Consider the following 16,529-nt stretch of genomic DNA (forward strand, 5'->3'; position numbering starts at 1 on the left):
CCAATCTAAAAACGATTTCATCGTGCTTTTGATCGAACTTTCCAAAATGGTTTTCATCGAAAACGATTTCATCGTATGAACATCGTTTTAATCGACGAAAATTTTTCGCTGCACTAATTCACCCCCCCTCTTAGTGTTTTTGATCCCAACAATTGGTATCAGAGCCTTGTTATTTCTCAGTTGGTTTAACACCCAAGAGAAATGACTCATTTCGGCTTTCAAGAGGGTTACTCTCTCATTCATCCTCCCTTTTTCAATGGGATGAACTATACTTATTGGAAAACTCGAATCAGAGTTTTCTTGCTTTCTTTGGATTTGAATTTATGGCACATAGTTGAAAACGAATTTGAAATGTCTTCTCTTCCATGAACCATTGGAATGATTTGGAGAAGAAAACGTTTTCTCTAAATGCAAAGGCTATGAATGCCTTATTTTGTGCCTTAGACAAAAACGAATTTAATCGAGTTTCTTTGTGCTAAACGACTTTTGATATTTGGCACACTCTTGAAATTACACACGAAGGCACAAGTAGTGTAAAATATTCTAAAGCAAATGTTATGATGCATGATTTTGAGATGTTTTATATGAAACCAAGAGAGACTATTGGAGACATATACACCCTTTTTACGGATGTTGTCAATAGTCTAAAAGCACTTGGTAAAAGTTTTTTGAACTTTGAACTTGTGAACAAGATTTTGCGTTCTCTTTCTAAGAAGTGGGATTCAAAAGTAACAGCTTTACAAGAAACAAAAAATTTAAATATATTTCCACTTAAAGAATTTATCGGTACATTGATGATATATGAAATGGTGCACAATGCACTTGATGAACATGATGAACAAAACCACCTTCCAAAGAACAAGAAGGATTTGGGACATAGAACATTTGAAGACCACTCGAGCATAAGCTCAAGTGATGGTGAACAAGAACTACTCACTAAGAAATTTAAAAAGTTAATGAAACAAATATTAAAGAACAAAAAGAACGAAACTACTTGCTTTGAACGCAAGAAGAAGAACAAAAATTAGGATGAATCAAGCTCTTCCGAAGACGAGGAGAAAATCAAGAAAGGCGAGGTGGCAAACAATGCCTTAACGACATTCAACAATGAGGTAATCGAAACCCCCTTAATTTATTTTGAAATTACTTGATGTTTTCCATGATGTATTTTCTTTTTTTAATAATTATTTTTCTTAAAAATTGTATGTTTAAAAAATTAAAAATACAAGAATATGATCATTCTCGTAATTTTAAAAATAATAATAATAATTATATATTTTATGTTAATGAAATAAAATGTTATATTTAAATCTAATGATCATATGTATGTTTTTCTTAAGAAGAAAAAATGTGTATATTGATGATTTCCAATTTTAATTGTAACCATGCATGATGTTTTATTGAAAATATTAAGAAGTTTAATATCATGCTTAATGATGATGCATGGCTTTTGTATGGAAAACTAACCATGAAAAGATAGATTCACCTAAAAAGAAAAATGCATGACTACAACAAATAACAAAATAATTTTCGTTGTAAATATCTTATGCTCAATGAAACTATGATTGATGAATATGTTTTATGTTTAATGATTTCTTTGCCTTGCATGTCTTATCATGATGAATATTTTAAAAATAAATGAAATTATGTTTGATTTGAAGTAATACATAATGATCATGCTTAATGAGTTTTCTTTCGAAATGATACATAATGATTTTTATGATTTATGGATTATCAATTTTCACGATAACAAAAGTGGCTTTTTCGGTTAAAAAAAAAATGATGCTTGTTTTGATTTGACATAAATGAAATAGGCATGCTTATATGAAATAGTGTAAGTGTCACGACGATTGTATACTTAATGATGCATATTTTTTTAAAGTTGTAATGAAAATATTGAAATTTTGATACCATGATTTGATGATTTTATGCATGAGATTTTAAAGTTAAACATGATGATTTTTTAGGTTTATTGATCTTAATGGTTTTTATGATGAAATTTATTTTTTGATCCTAAACGATTAATGATATATATTTGTGTTGGCACAAAAAGGACAAAGGCATGCTTGTATGAAACAATTAAATAAAGAAATGTATTTTTCTTGAAAATTCTTTTTCTCTATCTTATTGACTTTGATGAATCTATTTTATCATCTTTTTATGAATATCTTGAAAATGATTTTGATTTGATGATTTTAATTTGAATGAGCTTTATCTTGATTTTTTGAGATTTATAACTTGAGATTTACTCTATAAAAATTGAGATCTTTTATCCTCAATGTTTCTTTTTGCCATCTTGTTGAATCTCGGATTTTGATGATAAAATCAATTGATGGGTTAATTGATCTAATCCATATTATTGAGCTAAGTGTGCAGGATTAACTACGATAACCAGAAAACACAAAGCAAGTATACCGGAGTCAAGTTCGATGGACGTTTAAGAGTTCGAAGAATCGTCGGAGATGTTGCTGGAACCAATCGAGAAGAAATCGGGAACCTGTCAGAATTTTCGGAAGTTCGCCGAAGAGATCGTCGGAGGTTCACGGAGATCACCGAGAAGGCTCGGCTACTCGTTAAAGTCATCACAAGTTTGAGAGCTTGCTGGGAGTCCGTCGGAAGAAGTTCGTCGGAAAGCTCGCCGAAACAAGACTCGACGTTCACGGTTGAAAGCTTGCTTAGGATGTATTTTTATTATGTAGTTCACTTGTAATTAGGATTAGGATTAAGAGATAATCCTATATCCTGGTTAGGGGCAACCTGGGCCCAAAGTCAGATTTGGTTTGGGCTAAAATTAAGTCAAACCAGTGAAATCGGAGAGCCAGGTGGTGGCACCGCCTGGCTGGGCGGTAGCACCGCCCAGCACCCGAGAGCTAGGCGGTGACACCTCCTGGGCTGGGCGGTTGCACCGTCCAGCACCCGAGCGCTGGGCGGTGGCACCGCCAGCATCGGGAATATAAGAGAATTCAAATTTTTGGAGCCCAAATTTGAATCCTCTTAAGGCCTATAAATACCCCTCGAGTCTCAGCTGAGAATACAACTCTTTGAGCAGCAAGTGATTGAGAGAAAAGTCTTAGAAGAGTCTTTACCTTTATTGTTTTCAATTTGCTAGAGAGTTCTCCTCCTTCTTTCTTGCTGAAAATTTGTAAGAGGTTGAACTGCTTGTAAAAGGTTGTAAGAGGGGTATTTGCCCTTCCATTTCAAGAGATTTGCTAGTGGAAGGTGGGAGCCTCATCAAAGAGGGGCCTCGCAAGTGGATGTAGGTCATTTGACCGAACCACTCTAAAATCGGCGTGATCTCTGGTTTGCATTTCGTTATTGCTATTTACATTACTGCAAACCTTCTTACATGCTTTAGTTCCTTATTACCTTTGCTGCGCAACTTTAAGAATACGCTTTCAAGTTAAGCTTTTCAAGTTCCGTCCTTATCGTACGGAAGATTTGTCGAAACCAACGTTTTAATCCGCTGCACTAATTCACCCCCCCTCTTAGTGCCGCTCCGATCCTAACAATTGGTATCAGAGCAAGGTTATCTCTCATATTTGGTTTAATACCCAAGAGAGATGGCTTACTCCAGCATGCAAGAGGGCCATTCTATTGCACGACCACCTATGTTTAATGGGTCGGATTACACATATTGGAAGACTCGCATGAGGATCTTCCTCATTTCTATGGACTTTGAGCTTTGGTCTATTGTCGAGAATGGATTTCAAAAATCTTCTCTTCCGATGAGCGAATGGAATGAATCGGAAAAAAGGGTTTTTACTTTAAATGCAAAGGCTATGAATGCCTTGTTTTGTGCACTAGATAAAAATGAATTTAATCGCGTTTCAATTTGTGATTCGGCTTTTGATATTTGGAGAACTCTTGAAGTCACTCATGAAGGCACTAGTCGAGTGAAAGAGTCCAAAATCAACATCCTTGTGCATTCTTACGAACTTTTTCGAATGAAACCAAGTGAGTCCATCGGAGACATGTACACCCGGTTCACGGATGTCATCAATGGACTCAAAGCTCTTGGTAAAGGTTTTACTAACTTTGAACTAGTAACTAAAATCTTAAGATCTCTCCCAAAAAGTTGGGATCCAAAAGTTATGGCCATTCAAGAGGCCAAAGACCTTAAAACATTCCCTCTTAAAGAACTCATTGGGTCTTTAATGACCTACGAAATGACATGTCAAGCTCATGATAAGCTCGAGAACCCCCTTCCAAAGAACAGGAAGGATATGGCACTCACATCACAAGAAGACCACTTGAAAGGAACATCAAGTGATGAGGACAGTGACAATGACATTGCACTTTTGACTCAAAAATTTAAAAAATATTTAAGAAAAAATAAATTTAAAAATAATACAAAAAATAAATTCGAACACAAGAAAGACCAAGTAATTTGCTATGAGTGCAAGAAACCGGGACACTACAAGAATGATTGTCCACAAGCCAAAAAGAAAGCATCAAAGAAGAAGGCGCTCAAGGCAACATGGGATGATTCAAGCACGTCCGAAGAAGAGGAGTCCAACACCGAGCAAGTTGCTCATTACGCCCTAATGGCCTTCTAAGAAGAGGTAACGTATTTAATTAATGCAGATTTACCTTATCATGAATTATTAAATGCCTTCCATGAGTTATTTGATGAATGTAAGACAATTAGTAGAAAATACAAATTGCTAAAAAAGAAGCATGATAGTCTTACTTGTGATTTTGATAAATTAAAAACTGAATATCATGATAGTCTAGCTCCATGTGCTAAATGCCATGATCTAGAAACTCTCCAAAATGAGAACTTGGTACTTAAGGACACCTTGAAGAAATTCTAGGTCGGTAGCAAGTCCTTAAACATGATCCTTACAAATAAGGGTCACGTTCCTAAAAGGAGTGGAATCGGATTTGTGAGAAGTACTCACCAAAATCCAACCACCTTCATTAAAGGTCCTATCTTACATGTTCAACACCAAAGCAATAGCAACTTTTGTTGCAAATATGGACATATAACTTACCAATGTCCATTCAAGAAAATTAGTCCGAACAAATTGATTTGGGTTCCTAAAGGAACCATGATCAAGTCTATGCAACATGATAAACAAGTTAGGTTAGTTTTTGAGGCACCCAAAAGTAAATGGGTACCTAAAAATAATTCCTTCTTGTAGAAACATACACCATCACATGCTAGGAGCAAGAGATGGTATCTTGATAGTGGATGCTCAAGGCATATGACCGGAGATCCATCCCAATTCTCCAAGCTCACTAGCATGGACGAAGTCTATGTCACCTTCGGAGACAACAACAAAGGCAAAATCATTGGCAAGGGAACCATAGGTAACAAATCAAGTTTTTCTATTGATGATGTGTTACTAGTTGATGGATTGAAACATAATTTGTTGAGCATTAGTCAATTATGCGATAAAGGTTATATTGTTAGATTTGAATCAAATATGTGCATTATTGAAAAACCAAATCATAACATGACTATGATTGCTTTAAAACAAAATAATGTCTATACCATCAATCTTAATGAACTAAGTAATGAAATGTGTTTCTCCGCCATAAATGATGATGCTTGGCTTTGGCATAGGAGATTAGGCCATGTAAGCATGAAAACAATATCTAAAATCTCATCTCAAGAATTAGTACGATGGATTCCGAATATGAAGTTTATTAAGGATAAGGTATACGATGCATGTCAACTAGGCAAACAAATAAAAACAAGCTTCAAACCAAAAAATCAAATTAGCACCACTAGACCGTTACAATTGATCCATTTGGACTTATTTGGACCAATTGATACAACAAGTCTAGGTGGAAGCAAATATGCTTTTGTAATTATGGATGACTACTCTAGATACACTTGGACCTATTTCTTAGCTCACAAAAGTGATTGCTTCAAGTGTTTCTCTAAATTTTGTAAACTTACTCAAAACGAAAAGGGCTTCATGATTTCATCAATTCGGAGTGATCACGGTGGTGAATTTCAAAACCGGGACTTTCAAATTTTTTGCGAAGTAAATGGGTACAATCACAACTTCTCAACTCCAAGAAATCCTCAACAAAATGGAGTAGTTGAAAGGAAAAATAGAAACCTACAAGAAATGGCAAGAACTATGTTAAATGAACATAGTTTACCCAAATATTTTTGGGCCGAAGCCGTAAATACGACTTGTTACATCATGAATAGGGTCCTAATAAGACCATCTCTATCAAAAACTCCCTATGAATTATGGAATAACAAAAAACCAAATATTTCTTATTTTAAAGTTTTTGGTTGTAAATGCTTCATTTTAAATGAAAATGGCGCCCTAGGCAAATTTGATGCTAAATCTGATGAAGGCATTTTTCTTGGTTACTCCTCCGTTTCTAAAGCCTTTCGTGTCTTTAACAAAAGGACCTTAGTAATAGAAGAGTCTATTCATGTAGTTTTTAATAAAATTTTTGATTTAAAGAAAAATGATTTTGATGATGATCTTGGTTTTGATAATTTAAATTTAAATGAACCCCATCCTCAAAATAGCCATTTGAATGCATCTTCTTCCGAAATTTCTTTACCCAAAGAATGGAAGTATGTAGATGCTCATCCAAAGGAGCTAATTATAGGAGATACAACAAAAGGGGTTCAAACTCGTTCTTCTTTCAAGAATTTTTGTGCTAACACCGCTTTCCTTTCTCAAATTGAACCTAAATGCATTGACGAAGCCTTAAAAGATGATTTTTGGGTCATTGCAATGCAAGAAGAATTGAACCAATTTGAGAGGAATGAGGTATGGAAGCTTGTTCCTAGACCAAGTGACCACTTAGTCATAGGTACTAAGTGGGTCTTTAGAAACAAGCAAGACGAAAATGGTATCGTGGTTAGAAACAAGGCTAGATTAGTGGCCAAAGGTTTCAACCAAGAAGAAGGTATCGATTACGAAGAAACCTTCGCTCCCGTGGCTCGATTAGAAGCCATAAGGATGCTCCTTGCCTATGCTAGTAGTAATAATTTTAAACTATTTCAAATGGATGTCAAAAGTGCTTTCTTGAATGGTTTTATTTCCGAAGAAGTATATGTCGAACAACCTCCCGGATTTGAAAATTCTCTTCTTCCTAATCATGTATTCAAATTGACTAAAGCTCTCTATGGCTTGAAACAAGCTCCTAGAGCTTGGTATGAAAGGCTTAGTTCCTTTCTTATTTTAAATAATTTTACCAAAGGCAAGGTTGATACTACATTGTTTATTAAACATTTTAAAAATAATTTTCTTATTGTGCAAATTTATGTTGACGATATTATTTTTGGCTCTTCGGATGAATCACTATGTGAATCATTTGCCAAATGTATGAGTCATGAATTTGAAATGAGTTTAATAGGTGAATTAACTTTCTTTTTAGGATTACAAATCAAACAACTTAGTGATGGTATATTTCTTAACCAATCCAAATATACATTAGAACTGTTAAAACGATTTAACATGGATAATTCAAAAGCAATAAACACCCCTATGAGTACTGCGACTAAGTTAGATATGGATGAAAATAGTGAAAATTTCGATCAAAAAACATATAGGGGAATGATAGGTAGTCTACTCTACCTCACCGCGACTAGACCAGATATTATGTTTAGTATAGGACTTTACGCTAGGTTTCAATATAATCCTAAATTATCTCATCTTAAGAGTGTTAAAAGAATATTTAGGTATCTTAAAGGAACTCCAAATTTAGGACTATGGTATCCAAAATCAGATAAATTTGATTTAATAGCCTATGCAGATGCCGATTTTGGCAAATGCAGAATAGATAGAAAAAGTACATCTGGAACATGCCAGTTTTTAGGTCATGCACTTGTTTCTTGGACATCTAAGAAACAAAATTCAGTAGCTCTATCTACGGCCGAAGCCGAGTACATTGCTGCAAGTGCATGTTGTGCGCAAGTTGTCTGGATGAAAAATACACTAGAAGACTATGGAATTCACTTGAAAAATATTTCTATAAAGTGTGATAATACTAGTGCCATATGTCTCACCAAAAATCCAATTCAGCACTCTAGGACTAAACATATCGACATTAGGCATCATTTCATACGTGATCATGTCCTTAACAACAATGTGGTATTAGAATTTATTGACACAAAGCATCAATTAGCATATATTTTTACAAAAGCCTTAAATGAAGACCAATTTGAATTCATCCGAAGGGAATTAGGCATGTTAAATTGTCCCTAAAATGAGCTTCACGAAAAATGACTCGTCCTTTTCCTTTCTTTTGTGAATTTGATTTCTTCCTTTTTCTTCAATTCAAAATGATCCATTAAAGTATAACTTATTATCTTGAGGGAAGAAGCTAAACAAAAGGGAGGAAGAAAAATTTTTTTTCTTTCCTCCGCGGGATGCCAGCGGTGGCACCGCCAGATCCGGCAGTTGCACCGCTTGAGCGCTCGGGCGCCAGGCGGTGGCACCGCTCGGTTTGGCGGTGGCACCGACCGAGCGACCCTTATTAACCCGAGGGGTTAGGGCCGGCAGTGACACCGCCCCCAACCCGAAGAAAAAGCTCTCAAAACCCTCTCCCATTTCCTCTAACCCTCATTTTAACTCTTAGAAGTATTGGAGAAGGATTCTTGGTGGTCCAAGCTCTCCATCTCTCAACATAATCTCCATAAGGTAACACTTGAAATCCCTCTTTTCTTTTCTCTTTCCCTTGCTTATTTTTCACAATTTCATCATCATCTTGTCTAGATAATGGCTCCTAAGAGATCAAAAGGAAAAAGGATTGAAGGAGATTCATATGACCATGATCTTTTTAGATCAAAAGAGGTAGCCCTTAGCTTTCCAAAATTTGAAACACGATATATCCATAAGGGAAAATACGTTGATCTGGATGAACTAGAGGACTTAGAACCCACTAGGTGGTTTGCACACCTAGAAACTCTACCTCTACTACAATTAGATGAACCAATCTATCCGCGGTTAGTTAGATTGTTCTATGCCAACCTATATGAGGACAACGATAGCCTAAGCACTTACCTTCTAGGAACACCCATTAGAATATTTGACAGTACTATTTGTGAGCTAATTGGCATACCTGAAAAAGATAGGGGATGCTATTTTAAAGGTAAATGAGACGTCAACACAATAGGAGCAACCTATACCGAAGCCGCAGAAACAATTTTTGCAAATCCAAACCTTGGCTTCCTACCCAAGAGCTGTGAACACTTATTGCCTTTCAACTCTAAAATTCTTCATCACATTATCACAAGCATCATATTCCTCAAACAATTTCATCTTGACGAAATAAGTCAAATAGAGATAAGTACCATGTATTGGATTATGACCGGTCAAAATAATTATTTTGGATACTCAATTCGGCAACACATGCAGGATATTATGGCTAAAGATACTATGTTGCCATATGAGAGGTTAATCACTAGAATTCTTCATGCCTATGACATTTGCATCCCACCCGATGAAGAATCTATTCAAAATGATCGATATAACATAATAAATAAAAACCTACTGAAGAGACTTAGGTGCACATTTAGCAATGGCATATGGGTTAGGCAGCCTATAAAGACTGATCCAATTCCTCCACCAATAGAACACCCCGAAACACCAATTCTTATGGGAAATGAATCTCCTCCTCCTAGTCCTTTTGGCGCAACACCTTTAGCTCCTCTTTCCTCCTCTGAAGATCTCATTATGGCGGAACTGTCTCAGATCAAATCACAGCAAGAACAAATTCAAAATCAACAAGTTGAAATTTTGATGACACTACGACAAATGAATGAAAAAATAGATATCATGTATCATCACTGTGGATTACCTCCTAAGGATTAAATTGATGTATCTTTTTATTCTGTTCTGTTTACTTTTAACAACAAGTTCAAAGTTTGTCATCGTTTGAATGATAACTGATCCTTTTAGATAACTACTGTTTTGATCTGCATAAATGATGATTTCTTTTAGATAAACTATTTTTGGCAAATTTGAATGATGAATTTTGTTTACTATTAAATGCTAAACTCTTTTAATGATTTAATGATCATTTTCAGCGAATTCTATGATCATCAATTAGTTGGCTTGTCTCTTTTTGTTGATGACAAAGGGGGAGAAGTGATGACTAAGTGATGACTTACACCATATCGATAGCATGACTTATATGAATTACAAAAACTTGTGTGATATGAATGTCTTATATGCCTTGCAAAATCCTTGAAAATATCACAAGATTGATTGATCATATTGAAAGCATGCCTTACATCTATATCATGAAATTTATATTGAAAATCTTTATCTCCTATCGTAGTAAAAATCATCCCATATCATTTGACTTATGATTTTCATCGAAGTTTTGCATTTACCATTGCTTAATGAGAATAACGATAAGTTCTGCGGTTAGAACTTATCGGTTTAGGCTTGAATTCAATGGATGAATTTCAAGTGTTTTCATCTTCTCATAATATGGCATATAGATAGGGGGAGTTATGTTTAACTCCGTCATCAATTGATTGTCATCATCAAAAAGGGGGAGATTGTTGAATCTCGGATTTTGATGATAAAATCAATTGATGGGTTAATTGATCTAATCCATATTATTGAGCTAAGTGTGCAGGATTAACTACGATAACCAGAAAACACAAAGCAAGTATACCGGAGTCAAGTTTGATGGACGTTTAAGAGTCCGAAGAATCGTCGGAGATGTTGCCGGAACCAATCGAGAAGAAATCGGGAACCTATCGAAATTTTCGGAAGTTCGCCGAAGAGATCGTCGGAGGTTCACGGAGATCACCGAGAAGGCTCGGCTACTCGTTAAAGTCATCACAAGTTCGAGAGCTTGCTGGGAGTCCGTCGGAAGATGTTCGTCGGAAAGCTCGCCGAAACAAGACTCGACGTTCGTGGTTGAAAGCTTGCTTAGGATGTGTTTTTATTATGTAGTTCACTTGTAATTAGGATTAGGATTAAGAGATAATCCTATATCCTGGTTAGGGGCCAACTGGGCCCAAAGTCAGATTTGGTTTGGCTAAAATTAAGCCAAACCAGTGAAATCGGAGAGCCAGGCGGTGGCACCGCCTGGCTGGGCGGTAGCACCGCCCAGCACCTGAGAGCTGGGCGGTGACACCTCCTGGGCTGGGCGGTTGCACCGTCCAGCACCCGAGCGTTGGGCGGTGGCACCGCTTGGCTGGCCGGTGGCACCGCCAGCATCGGGAACATAAGAGAATTCAAATTTTTGGAGCCCAAATTTGAATCCTCTTGAGGCCTATAAATACCCCTCAAGTCTCAACTGAGAATACAACTCTTTAAGCAGCAAGTGATTGAGAGAAAAGTCTTAGAAGAGTCTTTGCCTTTCTTGTTTTCAATTTGCTAGAGAGTTCTCCTCCTTCTTTCTTGCTGAAAATTTGTAAGAGGTTGAACTGCTTGTAAAAGGTTGTAAGAGGGGTATTTGCCCTTCCATTTCAAGAGATTTGCTAGTGGAAGGTGGGAGCCTCATCAAAGAGGGGCCTCGCAAGTGAATGTAGGTCATTTGACCGAACCACTCTAAAATCGGCGTGATCTCTGGTTTGTATTTCGTTATTGCTATTTACATTACTGCAAACCTTCTTACATGCTTTAGTTCCTTATTACCTTTGCTGCGCAACTTTAAGAATACGCTTTCAAGTTAAGCTTTTCAAGTTCCGTCCTTATCGTACGAAAGATTTGTCGAAACCAACGTTTTAATCCGCTGCACTAATTCACCCCCCCCTCTTAATGCTGCTCCGATCCTAACACATCTACCATCCAAATGAATCATGATTGGTATCATTGTTATATTTCTTCTGGTCGTGTACTAAAGAGAAAATTTTCCTAAATGAATCATAATTTTTCGGAACCACAATTTTTTTATGATTCATAATTAATTGAGAAATTTTATATGCTTGAATTAATATCTTGTTCTCTTGTAAGATTGAATGAATTTTATCTATATCATGATCTCCTAAGAATTTCTTTCATTTATTTTAAAGAGGAGATGTGTCAAAATGAATCATGCCTTTGGGTATTCACATGATTTTATCTTTTCATGATATAATTTTTATGTAATTCCTTTTGTTCATGAAATATTTATCTCATCACCCAATAATTCTTCTTGATATTTCTTATGTGATGATATGAATATATGAAATATTCATTAATTTGTTTTGATGTATACAAATAAGAAGTTTCAATCATACATGGTAGGATATAATTTGTCAAAATTGGTACCATCATGATGTGAAATAAATGATGATTTGAAATCACGCATGTAATGATGATTTTATATACATAATGATTTGGAATTATGCATGCAATACTTTAACTTATAATAATGATGTATGCAATGATGAAATATTCATGATAAAATACTTTAACTTATATTTCAAGAAGCAAGAGTTGCTTTCTTGAACATCTCAAAATTGCTAGTTTGTGTGTTTTAAAATGTTGAATTTGTTTTTTTGCTAGCTTGTGTTTTGATGATAGCAAACTTGCATGATGGTAAAAATGGATATTATGTTTTTCATGCAATGAGTTGAACTTATATCACAAACACTTGATTGTGGTACTTCTCCTTTTTGTTGATGACAAAGGGGGAGAAGTATGTTGATTATATGTCATGATTTTATCATGACATATTGCTTGAATTTTTGAACCCAAGAGTTTCTATCAATATGGCATATTGATAGAGGGAGTTTGTTTAAACTCCGGGAGTTAAGTTTAACTCCGTCATCAATTGGTTGTCATCATCAAAAAGGGGGAGATTGTTAAATCTCATATTTTAATGATGAAATCAATTGATAATTGTGTTTATGTTTTAATCTGCATTTTAAGTGATGCAGGATGCTTTAATTAGGATGAGACAATTAAAGTAGGAAAAATCATGTTAGGCCGGAGGAACATATCAGAAGATTGGATGTCGAGCCGATGGATCAGTCGACGTATCGACAGAAGGCTTTGGACCGTGGATTCAGGCATCGGGCCAAGAAGAGCGGGTATTGCGTCAAGGATATCGGAGTTGCGGAGTCAACCGGCCGATTAGGCAATAGGACGCAGGAGAGGATGATGTGCCGGGCCAAAAAGGTGGTTGGCCTTCGCCTATTGAAGGAAGGCCTATAGTGGACATTAGTGACCTCAACGGAGGAGGAAGTAAAAAGTGGATGTAGGTCAAGATTGACCGAACCACTCTAAATCTCGGTTTGAATTTACATTCTGCTCCTTATCTTAACTGCAAACTACCTCTGTTGCTTTACGTCAACTATACTTCCGTTTACTCTTAAGTTGAAGAACTTTCTGACACAGTTTTCATCGAAAATGATTTCATCGTACGAACGTCGTTTTAAACAATGAAAGTTTTTCGCTGCACTAATTCACCCCCCGCCCCTCTTAGTGCTTTTGATCCCAACAGAACCAACTATGAAGTCCAGGAACTTACCAAAGAAGCTCATCGGAACTTGCCAAGATTCTCGTAAAGTCCAGGAGATTGCCGGGAGTCTGTCGGAGCATTGCCGAAAGTTCGTCGGATGTTTGCTGGAAGCACTCCGAAAGAGCAATTGACACAACAAAATAAAAAGTGTTGTGATCATGTCTTAATTATCGTAGTTAGAGTGTAAATTAAGTTAGGATTGGGAGGTAATCCCACTAACTTAATTAGGGGCCAACTAGGCCCTTAATAGGGCTGATTCAGGCTGGATTGAATAGCCCAATTAGTCCCTAAAAACATGGCCAGCGATGGCATCGCTAGGGCCAGTGGTGGCACCACCCAGAAGACCCAGTCTCCCAAGTGGTCTGGGCAGTCGTACCACTGGCAATTCTTGCTGCAAGCGGTGGTACCACCCCTATCAAGTGGTGGTACCACCATAGCTCGATCTCCGAGCTTTGTCAGATAGTGGTATCACCTAGTATCAGATTGTAGACGATAGTACTGCCTAGTAATAGTGGTGGTACCGCCAGGACCCCGGAAATCCATGATTAGACACTTTTTTGCTCCATTTTTGAAGCCATTGGGTCTATAAAAATCTCACCCTTTTTTGCATGAAAGGGCATGAAGCATTGAGATACTCTTGAGTTGTGGGGGTGTAAAAGTATTGTAAACAAGTGCTAGAGTTCTCCTCCCTTTTTAAGTTTTGAGATCATTCAAGAGATATGCGAGACTTGTAAGGGTTCTCTCCTAAACCCGTAAAAAGGAGAAAACACTATAAGAGGTGGTTGGTCTTCACCTATTGAAGGAAGGCCTTTAGTGGATGTTAGTGACCTCGACGGAGGAGGAATCCGAAAGTGAATGTAGGTCACAAAGATCGAACCACTCTAAATTCTGGTTTACTTTTCAATTTGTGTAAGTTTCATTACTACAAGCTACATTACCTTCTTACTGCCTTCTCTACACTCACATACACTTTCAAGTTAAACTCCTTATGAAATGATTTTCGTCGAAATAAGTTTTAATCGAAACGTAGACTTTTGAAATCGTAAAAGTTTTCCGTTACACTAATTCACCCCCCTTCTTAGTGCCGCTCTTGATCCTAACAATTGGTATCAGAGCACGGTTCATTCTCATTTGGTTTAAAACCCAAGAGAGATGACATTAGTTGGTAACCAAGAGGGTCATTCAATTACACGTCCGTCCATGTTCAATGGGACGGATTACACATAGTGGAAGACTAGAATAAGGATCTTCCTAATTTTAATGAATTTTGAATTATAGAATATTGTAGAAAATGGGTTTGAAAAGTCTTCTCTTCTAATGAATGATTGGAATGAGTTGGAGAAGAAGACTTTCACTTTAAATGCCAAGGCTATGAATGTCTTGTTTTGTGCATTAGATAAAAACGAGTTTAATCAAGTATCAATTTGTGAAACGATTTTTGACATTTGGCAAACACTCGAAGTGACTCATGAAGGCACTAGTAGAGTAAAGGAGTTAAAAATTAATCTTTTGGTGCATTCTTATGAGTTGTTTTGAATGAAACCGAGTGAGATCATTGGAAACATGTACACTCGATTTACGGATGTTGTCAATGGTCTAAATGGACTTGGTAAAAATTTCTTGAATTTTGAACTTATTAATAAGATTTTAAGATCCCTACCAAAAAGTTGAGACCCTAAAATAATGGCCATTCAAGAGGTCAAAGATCTAAATATTTTTCCTCTTGAAGAACTAATTGGGTCACTAATGACCAATGAAATGACATGTAAAACTCATGAAAAGCTTGAGGACACACTTCCAAAGAATAGGAAGGATATGACACTGAGAACACAAGAAGACCACTTGAAAGAAAACTTAAATGATGAGGACTTTGATGATGACATGGAACTCTTAACAAAGAAGTTTAAAAGATTCATAAAAAAAATAAATTTAAAAATGATACTAAAATTAAATTTGAACCTAAGAAAGAATAAGAGATATGTTATGAATGCAAGAAGCCAGGATACTTCAAGAGTCAATGTCCCAAAGCAAGGAGGAGGCAAACAAAGAAGAAGGCTCTCAAAGCTACATGGGATGACTCAAGTGCTTCCAAAGAAGAGGAGCCAACCAACACTGAGCAAATTGCTCACTATATGCTAATGGCTATCGGAGATGAGGTAACAAGTTCATTAGATGCAAATTTAACTTTCGATGAGCTTTCAAGTGCTTTTAATAAATTATTTGATGAATGTAGAATCTTGAGTAAAAAGTATAACTCTTTAAAAAAAGAACATGCTTCTCTTATTAGCGACTTTGATAGAGTAAAGATTAAGCATGAAAATAGCTTAGCTTCCTGTGCAAAATGCCATGAACTAAAAATACTTCAAAAGGAAAACTTGCTACTCAAAGAAACCTTGAAGAAATTTGAGGTTGGTAGCAAGTCCTTAAACATGATCCTTGCCAATAAGTGTCACATTTAAAAATAAGATGAAATCGGATTTATGAGTAACTCTCACCAAAATTCAACTACCTTTATTAAAGGCCTTACCTTGCATGTATCACCTCACACCAAATGTAACTTTTGTTGCAAACATGGACATATTGCGTGCAAATATCCATTCAAGAGATATAGTCTACATAAATTGATTTGGCTTCCTAAAAGAACTTCAAATGACTCAATGCAACATGATAAAAATCATCTATTTGGATGATTTTGAGGCACCCAAGGTCAAATGGGTACCTAACAATCATCTCTTTTTGTAGAAAAATGCACCATCACAAGCTAGAAGCAAGAGATGATACTTTGATTTTGGATGCTCATGACTTATTGCCAGAGATTCAAAATAAATCATAAAGTTCTCTAGCCAAAATAATAAAAAAGGGGATCATAAGAATTAAAACTATCAGTTACAAAATGATACTTATAAGATTATTATGTAATAATTATTTGAAATCTTATGTGATAAACACTTGATTTTGATCTCTCAAACCTGAGAATTCTTATGCATCAGTTCCATTTCTCACTTCTTCCGGATTTCTAAATTTCTCGGATACATTCCCTCAATTTTTTTTCGGGATCAAATTCTATCCAACAAGATCATGAATTTGTTAAATTTTGTTTTTATACTTTACTTGATTCTTTGGATCACTCACTTAAA

Source organism: Musa acuminata, chromosome BXJ2-3 (genome assembly GCF_036884655.1).
Source record: "Musa acuminata AAA Group cultivar baxijiao chromosome BXJ2-3, Cavendish_Baxijiao_AAA, whole genome shotgun sequence".
NCBI classification, from domain to species: Eukaryota; Viridiplantae; Streptophyta; class Magnoliopsida; order Zingiberales; family Musaceae; genus Musa; species Musa acuminata.